Here is a 15,547-nt window from a genome sequence, read left to right as displayed (position 1 = left end):
CTGAAATGTCCTGATTAGGTTTGGTGGAATGTGATTCCCATTACAAACATTAGAGCAAAATCTAGAATAAGGGGGCAGTTCTGACACTGAATGTTCAGGATGTGATGCCACCAAGGTATATATCACAGTGGGCTGTCTTGCAGTATTTGCCTTGGTGCAGAACAAGCATTACATACTCTCAAAGTTCATACTTGATTCAGATTTCAGACTTAGTTGGAGAGAAATTTAAGCCCTGCCTTCAAGTTCCCTCCTACTGCCTACCTTTATTGATGCTCTGTTGGCATCAGTGGAATGGAGGGACATCTCTATCCCTCCTTACCTCTCTGATGTCACTCACTATTATTCTGCATGCCAGGTGCTGGGAACTGATGATTCAGAGAAATTAGATTCAGAAAAAGAGGCTTTTCCCAAGGTTTTTTGGTGGTTTATTTTGGGGGGGGGGTCCCCCCTGAGCCGTGTGTGTGTGTGTGTGTGTGTGTGAGAGAGAGAGAGAGAGAGAGAGAGAGAGAGAGAGAGAGAGAGATAGATATGGGGGGTTAGTGACATGTTGTATGGTGTGACCAGGAGACGCAGTTGTGGAGCCACATTCTTACTTTGTGAAAGTAAGAATACTATAAACAGCATAAATCCTCTTCAGGCATTCTAGTGTGTAAAAGCAACATGTGATGAGGGAGAGCAGGGACAAGCCTGCTAACTTTCCTTTGCCCTCACCCACAGTTTCCACCATCCTCCCTGTCCACAAGCTGGAGGGCAAATTTCTGCAGGGGGAGCCTCCAATACTCGTTGAGACTTTATCTTGTAGTGAGCCTCCATCAACACAAGAGGCTCCCTACTTCAGAACTTCACCCTCTAACTCATGAAGGGTAATGGAATCAATGGTGGGACACAGAACATAACATGTTCACCCTCACTTTATATCACGTTTATGCTGCATTTTCAGACCATACATTGGGCTTTCTCTGGAGTTATTGAAATCACAGCTTTTCACCTCCATATAACATGCCTGCTGGTAATAATCTGTGTCAGTAGCTGACTTTGGACCAAGGGTTTGATGCACTGTACTGCCTGAGGCTTGAATCTGATTGGCTATCTGTTTCAACTCCTTGTAGGCCATGGTAGCAAAATTAATCCAAAATGTTAATAGAAACAAGAGGTAAATAGCTATCAGTCATAGTGGAAAATCAGTAATAATAGAAAATCCTTTGGGAAAGTAATGAAATCTATAAAGTATGGGCAAAGGATTTTATCATTGGCTGTGTTGCATTTTCTACGAATGAGAAATGGAAAGTCTAGGCTTATTGCAGGTAAATTATCATAAGAGAATCTTATGCTACTCTTAAACTGCCCAATTTAAAAACTCAGTCAAAGCTTTGCTGACCTGGAATAATAAACCTTTCCAGTGCACACAAGACTGGATTGCTTTGAATAAGGGTCACTAATGTGTTTTTGAGTTTTCTGACAGTGCTAAAAAAATGGGTGAGTGGGAATATTTTTAGAATGTAAAAAGTATGATTTCCATAGACTGGATAAAAATTCAGGTAAAAGAGTAGTAAGAACTGCAGTTGGATTTTTGGGATTATTTTCAATATCGGCCAATTTTTTCTTTTGAAAAGATGGGCAGATCTAAGATTCACATTCACTATAGTCCCCCACCTTTTTCCTGCTGCATTAGTACCCTGCTGCAAATGTTTGAAAGGGAAAGGTTCCCTGTTCTTGATCTGGATCCACTTTAAAAGTAGAAGATGGCTTAACTATAATGTTCCGTTTTCCCAGCCATTTCAGCAGGTAGCAGATTTAAGTGTCCAAGGCTTGTTTTCAGCATACAATTGCTGGAAGCAAATAGGAAATTGCTACAGGGTCACATCTCCATAATGGTTGGATATTAAGTAAGAAATGCCTTTGTGAGAGAAGTCTCAATTTTTAATTATTTGCATCAGTTTACATACTGCAGAGACACTCCCCTGTGCAAAAAACTGGTGTTTAGCTGCCAGGTTCCTGCTTTTGAAATCCATAGCACCATAAAAGAAGGACTTATGACCTTCTTTTCTAAGGATAAACCAAGATTACCAAAAGGTACAATGCAGATGACTCCTCTTTTGCTGGTTGGAATGATGAGGGCTGCAGATACTTTGATGTTTTCCTCTTGAGCCTAGCTAGACCTGGCAAAAGAAAATAGAGATTACAGGCAGGGTAGCATGGGCATTGACACTTGCTTTTCACCTACCAACACCAACTCCTGTTGTGCCCCTCCCACTTGCCTGTTTCCCCAGATGCAAATATACTTGGCAGCAACAGTTGGCTCTGGAAAGCCACCCACAATTCAACATTTCCATTGGAGACCCAGAGCATCTCTCATCTGGCACACAGCCAGGAGGCCACTGATTGGGAAAGGGCTTGCCTCATACTTGGTGCTAGACCTGGTAGCAAAGCATCTCTCCTTCTAATTCCCATTTTATCCTATCCTTAATCCCCCCCACCGTTCAAAATGAGCAAATTTGCATCCACAAGCCCTTAGCAATTAAAATTTAATATATGCCCAGTAGGATAGTTGTGTCCTTTAATGATTCTATAGTTTAGAGACGTGGGCTGTGTGTGTTTCTGCAGAGCCTTGGAAGTGTTCCACTACATAGCAATGGCTTTGGTTAATCTAGCAGGTTTAGAACATCAAGCACAGTGGCTCATAGAACTGTGCAACTAGATCCACATGCATGCCCAAGAGAGCTTTGGACTTGTGTTTCTCCAGCAGCTCCCTCATGGTGCTTGGCAAACCGCTTTTGAAACTGACAAGAGCTTCAAATATCCTTTGTGATATGCCATGGAAATCTGCTGTTCAAACAGAAGAAACAGTCAAAAATCTGACAGGACATGCAGAAGCCCTTGGGTCTGCCTAAAATAGCAGTTTGGATGCAAGCCAATATGTTTTAAATTATCTCAGTGAAATTGAAAGCTGCTTCAACAGAAAATAATCCAGCTCTTTGCTAAAATGGTTGTTTTTTAATTTCTCGTGTCTAGCATAAAAGCTAAGGTAGCCATTGAAGGAGAAGAGATCCGACATTTAATTGTGGTGATGATCCAAAGTAATTTACTTTACTGAAAATAGTAGAAGACACTAGTTTCCTAATTAATTGTATAAAAAGGTCAAATAAGGCTTTCATGTAAACTGCATTATTTAACAATCATCTAAGTGTAAGCCAATGAAAGATTCTTTAATTAGAAGCATCAGGCCATTGCAGCTGCCAGCTTCCTGCAGGTTAGGAAAACAAATTTATGAGTGGTAATACTTAACTAATATCTTCCTGGTATCTAAAACCATATTTAGGGCTGTATGTATTTCAGACTAAAAATCAAAAGCAGAGATTCTGAGAGTCCATATTTATTCTGTCTCACATAAAGACGATTTTTTCAGTAAAATATTGTTGCACACCACCCCAGTCTCTGAGCAGTGCAAGATTTTACTCAGGGTTTGGTTTCCTTAGGATGAGGTACAGTAGAGACAGTGGTGCCTTTAGGATATATGGTTTATTTACATATACAGTGGTACCTCAGGTTACATACGCTTCAGGTTACAGACTCCGCTAACCCATAAATAGTGCTTCAGGTTAAGATCTTTGCTTCAGGATGAGAACAGAAATCGTGCTCTGGCGGCGCGGCAGCAGTGGGAGGCCCCATTAGCTAAAGTGGTGCTTCAGGTTAAGAACAGTTTCAGGTTAAGAACGGACCTCCAGAATGAATTAAGTACTTAACCTGAGGTACTACTGTATACAACCTGAGCCTTTGATAAAAGGGCTCACAGCATTAACACCCCAGAAGGTCTTGCTTTTCCCATAGTCACATGCTTGGATTCAAGCAGAAATCAAGCATGTCTCTCCTTCTCAGCCTTCTGCCTGCCACCTGCTTATGGTCCTCAACTCTCTCTTTGGTCCTTCTAACTACTTGCCAGCTTTATTTATTTTGCTAATGGATACTGAAATCCTGTCTCAAACCACCAAACTCTTATGCAGCCACCTCTCTGACTTCTGAGATTTCAGCAAACATTATGCACACATTTTCAAGCATATATTAGTCAGTCAGGGATTTAGAAACTTGATCTTAATGTGATATAAGGTAGTTTGAGGAAGATGAATTTTGTGCCCATAGTGCTACAATCTTTCCTTTTCTTTGTATTCATACAGAATTGCAGTTTTGCATTCATACGTCATTGGCCCTATGTCTTCTCCCCCCACATCTTGAGGGTGTTCATTCAGTACATTCTTACAAGTCACATTGTACCTGAGCAACTCCACATGGTTTGTAGTAGTCCATGTGCCACATAGCAAGCCAGCAGTGTTTATTTGGAGATCCGATCAAGGCCAGTGTATACCATGCCAAATTCTGACCTAACACTCCTTGGCTCCCCTCAATCAAGGTGGGATCATTTGTCTTAATGATGGTAACTCATGCTGTGACTCCAAGGATTTTCTCTTCAGACATGTCTCAGTTACAGTAACTACTAGAATAATCTCTCAGGGCATGTATATTTCCCCCCTAAGAAAGTGAAGAGACTAAACTCTGGATAGGTTTGCACAGGAATGAAAAGTGCTGGAAAAACATGTGTTCATTGGAAATTTTGCAATAGAATAGATGTGAAGAGGCATGGCCTATATCATGCTGGAATCGATGCATCTGGGAACAAAATTGAAGCATCATGCAGCTTTAAAGCCATTTGTTTAGGCTTGTATTTTGTACATTTTGCCATCTCACCAGCTAAAATATTACCTGTTCTACTGAGCCAGGGCAAAGATAAAACTGCCCTACCATCTGTCAAATGAAAACCCGTGGCTTATTTTTAGCTTTTATTGGCTCTTCACCTGAACTGTTCCCTGGCATCACTACCTGACCTACACCAATTACTTCCTTCACTTTTCTCACTTATATTAGTTTTGTCTAGGGAAGAGAGAGAGAGAGAGAGAAGGTGCTATTCCCAAATAGGGGTTCTTAATTTAACCAAGAAGTATCCATGTTCAGATAGGAGTCTCTTGTGCTAGCAAACTCATTTCATTGATCAGTGAACAGGGAAGGCCTTGCAGTTCAACATACTATGCAGTTTGTCATATTTGAAATGTTTCTCTTTGGCAGTGTTATATTCTTGACAGTCTGATTTTGACTAAGCTTACATTACAGATGTGTGAGAGTTTATTATCTCAAAACAGTACTTGTTATGTACCACTTTACTACCCACTTAACTGGGTAGATCCCAAATCCTTTGATTCTAGATGTAGTAGAATGTTAACCCCCATTTCCCTGAATGTTATAGCAATCTTTCATGCTCTGATTGGATCCCAGGCTACTAACCGGCTGGGAACTGTATATCATCCCTAATCTTGAGCAAGGGGCAGATGGGGCTCGTCAACCTGGGAAGGTAGCCCACTTAGGAGAAGGAAAACGCCAACCCTAAACCTCTGTGGCCTTGTGGCTATACTAATTAGTGAGAAAGGCTTCAGGAATAAACTCCAAGAAAAAGTCCGTACCCATTGCCTTGTGGGACATCTTCAGGAGAAGAAAAGGCTAAGGAGAAACCCTACACAAATGCAGAGCAGAGTCTCTAAGGTGGCTGGATGGTGTCTTGTATGCCTCCTTCTAGCACTTTTGCAGCCACATTGGTGCCAAATGTAATTGCTCTGCTTTTCTTTGGACCACATCAGTGAGGTCTTGTCGTCTGGGCAGCCCAGGACCTCCATGCACACTGCCAAGACTTGTGTCCCAGAGAGGACATTTCAGTGCTGCTAACACAACAAAAACAATGTGGGAGGAGGCAGTTATGAGTTACCGGTCTCTGCAACCACAGCAGACCCTGTGATTCTCCAGCGGTTTGACTTCACCCCTGGAAGCACACGCCATTGTCTCTTGAGACAGATGGATGCCAGCAACAATTTCTGACCATCTCTGTGTAATCTCTGTTTAATTTGGAACAAAGGCAAGTAAGAGGAGATATGACAGAGGTGTATAAATTTGAACATGGGGTGGAGAAAGTGGGGTGGAGGAGAGAGTTTTTCTCCTGACATTACAACTGAAGATCGTCTAATGAATCCGATTGACAGGAGACTTGGGAAAAGACAACAGAAAGGACTACTTCACAAAAGTAGTACAAAGTGTAGATTTGAACTCTGGAATTCTTTTCCATAAGATGTGGTGATGAGCACCAGTCAGGGATGGTGTGTCCTGTTTCACTGTGCCCTGCCTCTTGATGCCACCTGCAACTGCTAGCCCTGCCTGTGTCAATTTTGGGTGGTATTGATGCTCTTAGATCAGGCTGCAAACTGGCAGAGGGTCCTGAACAACCAGTTGAAGACCAGCATCAGTTGAAGATATTCCAACAAAAAAATCCTGGGGTTTGGTCTCTTAAGTAATTTCTAGTCAATTAAACAAATTAAGCTGCTATATTCTGAATCAGACCCTCAAGGCTTTTCCACCTGAGATCTTTTAACGGAAGATGCCTGGGACTGAACTTGGGACCCTTTGTGTACAAACAATGCTGTTTAAACACATGCTTTTCTCACGTCACAAAACTCAATTCTGTTGCCATTTGAGCTCCCTTGCCCTGAAATTCTTTCTCTGTTGATAATTAAAATCAAGATATATTACAAGCATATGTGCCAATTTTGCGCCTGCTTGGTCGGCATTCATCAGACTAACCATTCAAAGATGGCATTGTGCTTTTTAGCACGCACTAAGAAATTGATTGCTTTAATTCCTTACTCTTGCTTGCTGAAATTGACTTGAAATTTTAAAATGGGGATGTATTTACAGAACAGCGCCTTGGCTCCTGGGCAATCAATTGGTTCATGAATGTCAATGTTTGGTTGCAGGGACACGGTAGTGGAGGGACACCTTGGATCTATGCTGCTTCTCAATCTGCTACTGAGAGGTTTATCTGGAGGTTACAGGGGAGATTTTCATGCCTGCTTTCTCTCTCTCTCTCTCTCTCTCTCTGTGTGTGTGTGTGTGTGTACATATATGCATACAAAACAAAAAGAAAGGATATATAGATATATGAATGAAAGACAAGCTGTTCTGTCTACTCGTGGCTTCATATATTGGTCTAGAGAATCTGTGTTCCTCTGCCTTGCAAATGCCAAGAAGCATTGATGGGGCACACATGGTAAGGTCTTTTAGAGACAACAAGAACAGCTTCAAGCTGGGGGATAGGACTGTTTATTTTGGCTGCTGCAGTCATTTTCTGGCCAGCAGAAAAGGATCAGGGAGAGGAACATTTCGAGCAGGAGTAGCTGGCTTTTTATAGGCAAAGGTCTACACTGACACATGCGTCAACCCTCTGGGGGCCTCATGTCAAACTGGTATGGCTGAACTGCAACTGTGGTGGTGGAGAGAACTGCAATTCTCAACACCACCTTCAGAAGCCTTATTCTACACTACTGTATTTTAAACCATTTTCATCATTCATGATTAAGTTTAGTTTTTTTGAACAAAATCAAAGGACAAGTTTGGAGGGGATGTTGTAGGGCTGCCACAAATAAACCATTTGGGAAGGTGAGGGGACTATAGGAACTGTCAGCTTTTTAAAAAATAGCATCACAGCAGAGGACCCATGGGAGTGGTCAGGATTTTATAATTTTAAAAAACCACACAACTTAAAAACAATTTAGGGGTGTCTTTGAGGGTCACAAAAATCTTCTAGAATTATGCTATCACTATGGGGCCTGTGGAAAACAGTATATTTTGTATATATAAGAAAAAATTTTAGGATTCTTTTTTCTGAGGGCAGAAAAAAACTTTATTTTGGAGAGAAAGAGTGTTCCATACAGTAATCAGTTGTCTCATTTAGCATACATTTGAGGGTGCAGAAATTTAGAGCACATGGATGACATAATACTTAGTTTCATAGGTTCTTCCCATGGAGAAGCATCTCCCATCATTGTTCAAATGGAGCTAATTGAGGGGAGGGGACATGAAGGCCAGAAGGAGGACCCTTATTACTCAGTTATTGCTGTTTTGACATGGATGTAGCTTTGACCTGTTTTATATTATTTTGATATATGTTGTGGTTTTAAATATTGTGATATTTTGTGCTAAGCTGTTTTCTGTTAACTTCTTTGAAAGTGGGATATAAGGCTAAGATGTCTTATGAAATTGTAAATGAAATTGTACACGTGCAAAACATTGCAAGCCCATTTAGTACAGTAATGAGGTTTACGATGTGTGAACCAATGCCAATTCATTCCAAGGCGAATTTACATGTGCACTCCTACTGAGCTGTTCCTCCCCCTCCTTTATAATTCATAAATTTGTGCCAAGAAGCAAAAGGGATACAGGCAGTATTCATTCCTATAGGTCAGTGGTGGCTCACCTGCGTGTCATCAAATGTTCTTAGGTAACAAATCTGATCATCCCTGACCATTGTCAGTGCTAGCTGGGGCTGATGGAAGCTGGTATCCAACAGCATCTGGAAGGCCACAGGTTGCACATCACTCTGAAAAGCAGGCAGCTTTTCTTTTGATGAGAATGACAGCATCTCTTGTCTCTTAGCTAAGCAAAGCAAAGCAAAGCAATGCAACCAAGAAACTAAGAAAAGGAGCCTGCCTTTCTACCTACCAGATGCCCCATTTGGAGTTCCATCTGTTGTACCTTAGGACATACTGCTATTACAAACCAATTTGCCCAAGAGTTTTGGCTAAATTCCAGAGGTATCCCTGCCGCGATTTATTTATTTATTTATTTCTATATTATTTTGCCATTGACATACTAGGGGGAGATGTTGGCAGATTTCCAAGAAGACTTTTTGTGGGGGCAGGAAGGTTGTTGTTGTTGTTGTTTTTTTAAAAAAATCTCTTCCCTTGTAAATTACAGGATCTCTGAAACTATGATGCAGAAATATTGGCACATAGTATGCTAACTATGAAAGAGTCATGGAAGGAGAGATTTTTCAAAATGCCTAAAAAGAGCATAGCAATGTAAGCATTTGTAAATATGGGTAATGCGGGGGGGGGGGACTATACCTGCAGATGTAAAACTGTTAATGAAAAGCTGGTGTAAAATTCCGGTGGGAATGTTTGGATGGAAAGCTTCTGAAAATCTCTGTGTTTTTGCAGCCTAGAAATGTGGACTGTGGTGTGTGGGGCTGAAACAGTGACTGCATTTTGAAACAGTGGCTGCATTTTGAAACAGTGGCTGCATTTTGAAACAGTGGCTGCATTTTGCAGCATCACATGGTGTGCATGCGTAATGAGAGCATGTTGTGCAGCACTGACTCCCCTCAGTCACGGTGGCAAGCTGGCGTGCCTGGGCTTTAATAAGGTCTAAACTACAGAATGATTGTAGCCAACCTCTAAAAAAAAGGCAGCCCATCCCACAACTGCAAGGTTCGGTAGGAAGTAAATACAAAGAAGTGAACCTAGGAAGCAGTCTTGTGTGAAGTAAGGTCTGTCAACCTCAGTATCATCTATTCTGACTAGTACTGGCTCTCCAAAGCTTTCCTGCAACCTGAGAAACCTTCAACTGGAGATCCAAAGCCTAAAAACAGGGACCTTTTACACAGAAAACTCTGGGTCTCAAAAAACTTAGTTTCATTGCAGTGGAATTGGAACTCAGACCTTCCACTCATGAAATCAGCCAGACACCCTTAGTGCCAGGCAACATTTTGAGAAACTAAAAGTTGAAGTGCAGCTCTCTTGAAACCTCTGGCCTGTCAACCTGTGAATTTGGGGTTCTCCTTTAGTATTCCATTACCATGGAAAGGCACAACATCATTCTCTTTTCAATATTCTGCATAAAATGCTTCATTTGCCACTTTAATGCAGAACCCATTTGATATATTTGCAGTGTAAATGCTGCTCTTGGATGCTATTGTTGCCTGTGTGAGGTGTATCTAATTACTTTGAGGCTGCAAAGAGAGCTGTTTTGCAACAAAAGAAAATTGGCACTTTCTCAGTCAGACAGATTACCTTTCTCAGCAACATTTTATGTTGCTGAAATTACTAATAAATTGCAATTTGTCATGGTGTTTGTGCTCCAGAACTGTCAGAGGAACTAGTTCCAGAATTGTTGTCAGAGGAAAAAACAAAATCCCAAAACTTATGCTTTTATGAGAAAAATAATGTCTACATTAATAATAAAATACCTAACATATCTAGATGAAAACATTGCTGCTGAAATCCATGTACTGTATTATGCTCAGGCTACACAAGGGAACATGTGTCCTAAATAAACATGGTCACATTAATGCCATGTTTTATTTATGTCCCATGACACCCCGGGAATGAAAGTGCAATTTTCTGCATCCATACAAAGGAATTAGCAAGTATAACTGTTGAAAAAATATCACTGTGTTTTCAAAAGTAGCAATGAGACCATATTCAGTTCACATAGTAATTTTAAGATTAGATTTTGCTGCTTCCTCCATTAGCGCTATGGTGAAGTAGTCATGTGATTATATGAACACATGCTCCAAAATATTGTCCCCGTCACTGCAAAACTACTGAGATGTGTAATGGTTATATGGGGTTGCACGTGCGTAAGTTGCCGCCACTCCTGGCTAGGTTGCCTGGTTAAACCTGTCCTGGCTGGACAGCCCCTTCACTTCGTGGCTGTTCAGTCGCTAGCAGAATCTGTCAGTGGGCATTTCTTGAATTTCTTCCAGCAAAGAAATTCTTTGATGCCAAGCCTACGCCTACTTTCCCTGCGCGGAAGTCTTCTGCGCAGGGTGGGTGTGGGTAGTGGAGGACCTGTGCTCTCCCCGCTGGTCTCCAGTGAAGAGTCCTGGAGCCCTCTCTCCGATTCCCCCATCCGCCCCCCTTTATTCCTGGTGTTACGCTGAATTCCTTCCCCAGCTGCTGAGTCCCCTCTCTCCCTGCTTGGCCCTTCTCCAGCATCGCTTGGGAGCCCTGCCTCCACTCCTGTCTCCGATGTCAGTTCCCTGACAAGATGGATCTAAGTGAGGGGGGTTTTTTTGGTAGGTGGGTGTGGTCCCAGATGACTTGATCCAAAGTTGGTTGAACTGCATGCAGTCTCTCTGTGTGGTTAACTAAAAAGAGTTGCAAAATTGAAGTTACCCCGCCCAAATGAAGGCAGGCGTCTCTTCTGAGTTAGTGTTCTAGTTACTGTTCAAGGTCAGGGTTAGGACTATAAATGTATTGTAGTTGATTGTTTGGACTTTCCACAAGGCTAGAGGATATCCAGATGACAGCCTTTCATATCCTGGAATGGAGGAGGATCCATGTGAGTTTTTAAATCTCTCCGTTTCTTGTCTGGAACCCTAGCCAGAGCAACACCGCAGTCAGACTCCTGTAGCATTGGTTAGATTAATGAGGCTTCTGCCATAGGAGTCAAAGGCTTTAATATCTTCTAAAATGTGCTGCAAATTTATTCTGCTCATTTGTATAAATGGTTGCTCAAGGCTGCTAAAGGGGGACTGCACATAGACCCTTAACTTTTTAAAAATACAGAGGCCTGCATAAATATATAAGTAATTGCTAGATCTGAACTTTGACAATATTTGAGGTGAGAATACCACGCTGCTGCTCAAAATTGAAATGCTTCTTTAGAAATGGCACCAATATGAGATTATTCTCAGAAATAAAGTCAATGGAAAGATTGCATTCTTTAAAGTTATTGAGAAAAGCTAATCACTTTGTGATAAATCCTTATAGGGAGATATTCTACAGAAGCATTTATATAGCACTTACAAAGATTAAAAACATTTCACATTCCTAGTCTGTAATCTTTACAATGAGTTTGTAAGAAAGGTTGATACTAGAATTGCTGAGGCAGGGTCATGAGCAACAGTCTAAGGTGAGCCAGGAGCCCAGAAGGAAGACCTGGGGGACAAGTAGGGATGGGGAGGAAATTCTATTCACTTTGCCTTTGAGGCAAAGCCTACAAAATTCACATTTTCCAGAACAATATGTGCACCAAAACACAATCAAACTTTGAAATTCAGTTTTCTGAATTTTGCAATGTAGTTCTCCAGCAAAGCAACGTGTATAAATGTGCTTATATTAGTGAAAATAATATACAAAAATGTTTCACACTTTTGTTTTGGTTTGCTTTCCTCCTTTCTGGTGACTATGTTAGGAGCCCTCCACATGTCCAATTTGCTGTGCATCCGTAGGGATCTGAGTTCATGATGCTATCAGAGCATTCACAGGCAATCACACTTTCAGTACTATTTGTGCCTACAAAAGTTTTAGGATGATACTGATTCATTTCTTATCAGTGTATATCTTGTAACATCTTGTTTGACTCTCATAACTTTTCATTCCATAAAAGCTTATCATAAAATTATAGAGTTGGAAGGCCTCCCGAGGGTCATCTAGTCCAACTCCCTGCAATGCAGGAATCTCAACTAAAGCATCCATGACAGATGACCATCCAATCTCTGCTTAAAAACCTCCAAGGAAGGAGAGTTCACTATCTTCCGAGGGAGTTCAATCCACTGTCGAACAGCTCTTGCTGCTATTCATGATGTTTAGGCAGAATCTCCTTTCTTGTAAATTGAAGCCATTGGTTCAGGTCCTAGCCTCTGGAGCTGGAGAAAACAAGTTTGCTACATCTTCCATGTGACAGCCCTTTAAATATCATAGAATTGAATATCATAGAATTGTAGAGTTGGAAGGGACTACAAAGGTCATCCAGTCCAACTCGCCGCAATGCCGGGCTCTCAACACATGGTCCCCAATCCAGTTTTTGTAACTAGGGTCAGTCAGGGCCGCACCTTCCCAGTCTGGGTGGGGAAAGCCAGTAAGACAGGGAGCAGGTCTTCCAGGACTCACAGCCAAGATGGTCTCTTCCCTGAAACAGCTGAAGATATTTTTTGTTCCAACAGGCATTTCCAACTGTGGGTCTTTAGCACAAGTGTCTACTCTGTTAGGGTTTAGTTGTGTTTCAGATGTATTCACTGTCCTTGTGTTTTTAACATTTAATTACCTTATGTGCAAATCATATTGAGATGGTATATAGAAGGCAATGAATAGATTGATGATTTAGTATCACATGTCATTTGCCCTCAATTTGTCTACAGAAGGTTGCCTACTATGGCTGTGTTATTACTCCTATCTGTACAGTTTCATCAGTGTGCATGTACTCTGGAACTTAAACAAAATACCAATCTCAGCTCCAAAGAGCTAGATTTTGGTTTTGGCAGAGACAGTAGAGTCAAAGAGAGAGAGACTAACAATGAATAGATGCAAAAATGCAGAAAACTTTTGGGAAGGAGGTATAAGGGGCTTTTACTGGAATCTCAATAAGAGTTGGAATGAATAATACTACTAATAATTTTATTACTTATACCCTGCCCATCTGGTTGGTTTGCCCAAGGAAAAGCAGACGATCCACATACAGCTTCTTGCAGCAGGTTCCAGAGGTGAGGGTCAGAGATGAGGGTTTTAGGTGAACAACAGACTTTGGGGCAGCTCAGGATAGCTGGATTTTTCCTTGTTAGCAGGTGTGGACTACCTGGATTTTCTTCTTTTGCACTTGCAAAAGAATCCCAAATGGGATTTTTTAAAATCCCAGGTGGTTTCAGCAAGAAGAATGATTTTTAAAGGAAATCAAATGATCCTCTTTGGGCTGCTCTTGACAAGAATAAAAATGAAAGAAGACGGGAAGGTCAGAAGAGTTAACCTTCCTTTGAGTTATGAATGAGGATGCGCATCCCTTGGCACATTGTCATTCACTAGGCTGATAACAAGTCAATATAGATAGTTCGCTAGCACTTTATAACAGAATTATTGGCAATAAGTCATCTTAGCTCTGACAGGGTATTCTATTTTGGGAGAAAGCAGCACTATGTATAATCTAGTATGCACACATAATCTAAGGAAAGCAGTGATGTTTGGTATCCTTGTCATGTTCAGATATCACAAAGAAAGACTTGTGGTGATGGTGTTCTCTAATTAGCAGCCCCTTTGTAAAAAGAAAAGAAAAGTGACCGTTCAATAAATCAAACCACCTGAACCTGTAGTCTGACAGCAGAATAACAAATTCAGTTTCTCCTCTCTCACCCAAGGCTTATCAGATATCCAGCAACTTTAAACTGGGTCCTTGGCAAGTGAACACAAACAGCAAAGTATTCCTTGTTTTGGGATATGAATGTTGTAATGCTGAGCTTGACTATGGAGTGAACTTTAGTTCTTCTCCAGCTTGCCTTTCCTCAGAGCCTTTCTTTGCTGAAGGGATGGGGTGAGATGGGATTGTGCAGGGGAGAAACAATGTGCAGGGAAAGGGTTAAGAATCCTCCTTCCTCCCACATCTTCTCCACCTTCTGTTTCAATGCCAAGAGCATTTCTATTCCACCATCCTTATGCAGGCAATTAAGACTATATCTTTCCATCTCAGTTAGTTGATTTCTGGTTTTAACTTTTTAATTTATTTTTTATCTTATGGTTTTATGTACATTGTATACTGCTCTGATTTAAAAAAATAAATAAATTGCTGGACATAAATATTTTATAAAAAACAAACAAACTGCAACCCTGTCTACAATTACCTGGGAATAAGCCATGTTGAACTCAGTTGAATTTACTCATGACTGGACATTTCTAGCTCTGTATTGGAGCCGTGACTCTTTTCTCACTGTGTACTTCACAAGTGAAACTGAGGGACCTGCCAATATGACAAAAGGTGTTCACAGAGGACACTTCCCTGCAGCAACTTCAGGAATTCTTAATGCAGATTGTCATGCGTGATGATTCTGTGTGTGTATAACTTGCTACAGGCACACACATACAGATAGAGATTTAGGTGAACATTCAATGGGACTTATTCCTAGGTAAGTCTCATTGCCCAGGCCCTTATGTCTAAGATTGCAGCAATCCAGCAAAAGGATTGATTGAAATTAGTATACCTTTCCCATGTGAAAATGATTATGCTCTCAAATTAGTGGAATATTTCATCTCACACCACAAGAGGGAGTATTTTATTCCTGTTTGGGATATAATTTATATTGACAGATGATGTGCATTAAATAATGAAATTTAAAATGCGAAGTACTAAGTCCCTCTCTCGCTTGAGTCCCTGAAGACCACAAGTTATGCTGAAAATTGGTAACTGATGGCCATCCTTTGCTATAATAAATAGGGTATTTCCAGATGTTGGCTTTCTCCAGAGGCAAAGGTGCCTTTGTGAGTGACTGGCACACTAATACACCAGAAGCTCACAAGGCCGCCTTAGTTGTTCTGATTCTTAGTTTGTCTCCTACTAGTCACAAAATGCTAGCATGTTTCCCTCAAATGTACAAGCATCCAAATACAGTCATGCGCTTCGGGTTGAGCGCTTTCGAGTTGCTCTCCGCAGCAACCTGGAAGTAACGGAGCACGTTACTTCCGGGTTTTGCCACTTGTGCATGCGCAGATGCTTAAAATGATGTCACGCGCATGCGCAGAAGCGGCGAAAAGCGATGTGTGCGTGCGCAGATGTGCCGTTGCTAGTTATGTTTGCTTTTAGATGCGAACGGGGCTCTGGAATGGATTCTGTTCGTATCTAGAGGTACCACTGTTGCAGCATTGATGGGACATCAATGGTTGTCCCAAATTCATCACAGAAGCACTATACCTTT

General features: G+C 41.3%; 1 protein-coding gene and 1 long non-coding RNA gene across 5 annotated transcripts in view; one reads left to right on the top strand and one right to left on the bottom strand.

Annotated features, from left to right (window-relative positions):
• The window catches only part of MALRD1 (MAM and LDL receptor class A domain containing 1), a 243,669-nt gene that overhangs the window by 119,484 nt on the left and 108,638 nt on the right, over nucleotides 1-15,547 (top strand). The window lies entirely within an intron of this gene.
• Nucleotides 1,258-15,547, bottom strand: part of LOC310828118 — a 42,682-nt gene continuing 28,392 nt past the window's right edge. Inside the window, exon 3 of the long non-coding RNA XR_014556691.1 lies at nucleotides 1,258-2,159. This is a non-coding gene — a long non-coding RNA (uncharacterized lncRNA). The remainder of the gene's footprint in view (nucleotides 2,160-15,547) is intronic.

The sequence above is a fragment of the Podarcis gaigeae genome, assembly GCF_964106915.1.
Source record: "Podarcis gaigeae genome assembly, chromosome: 12".
NCBI lineage: Eukaryota > Metazoa > Chordata > Lepidosauria > Squamata > Lacertidae > Podarcis > Podarcis gaigeae.
The sequence above is the reverse complement of the archived record's forward strand: the minus strand, read 5'-3'. Positions and strand labels throughout refer to the sequence as shown.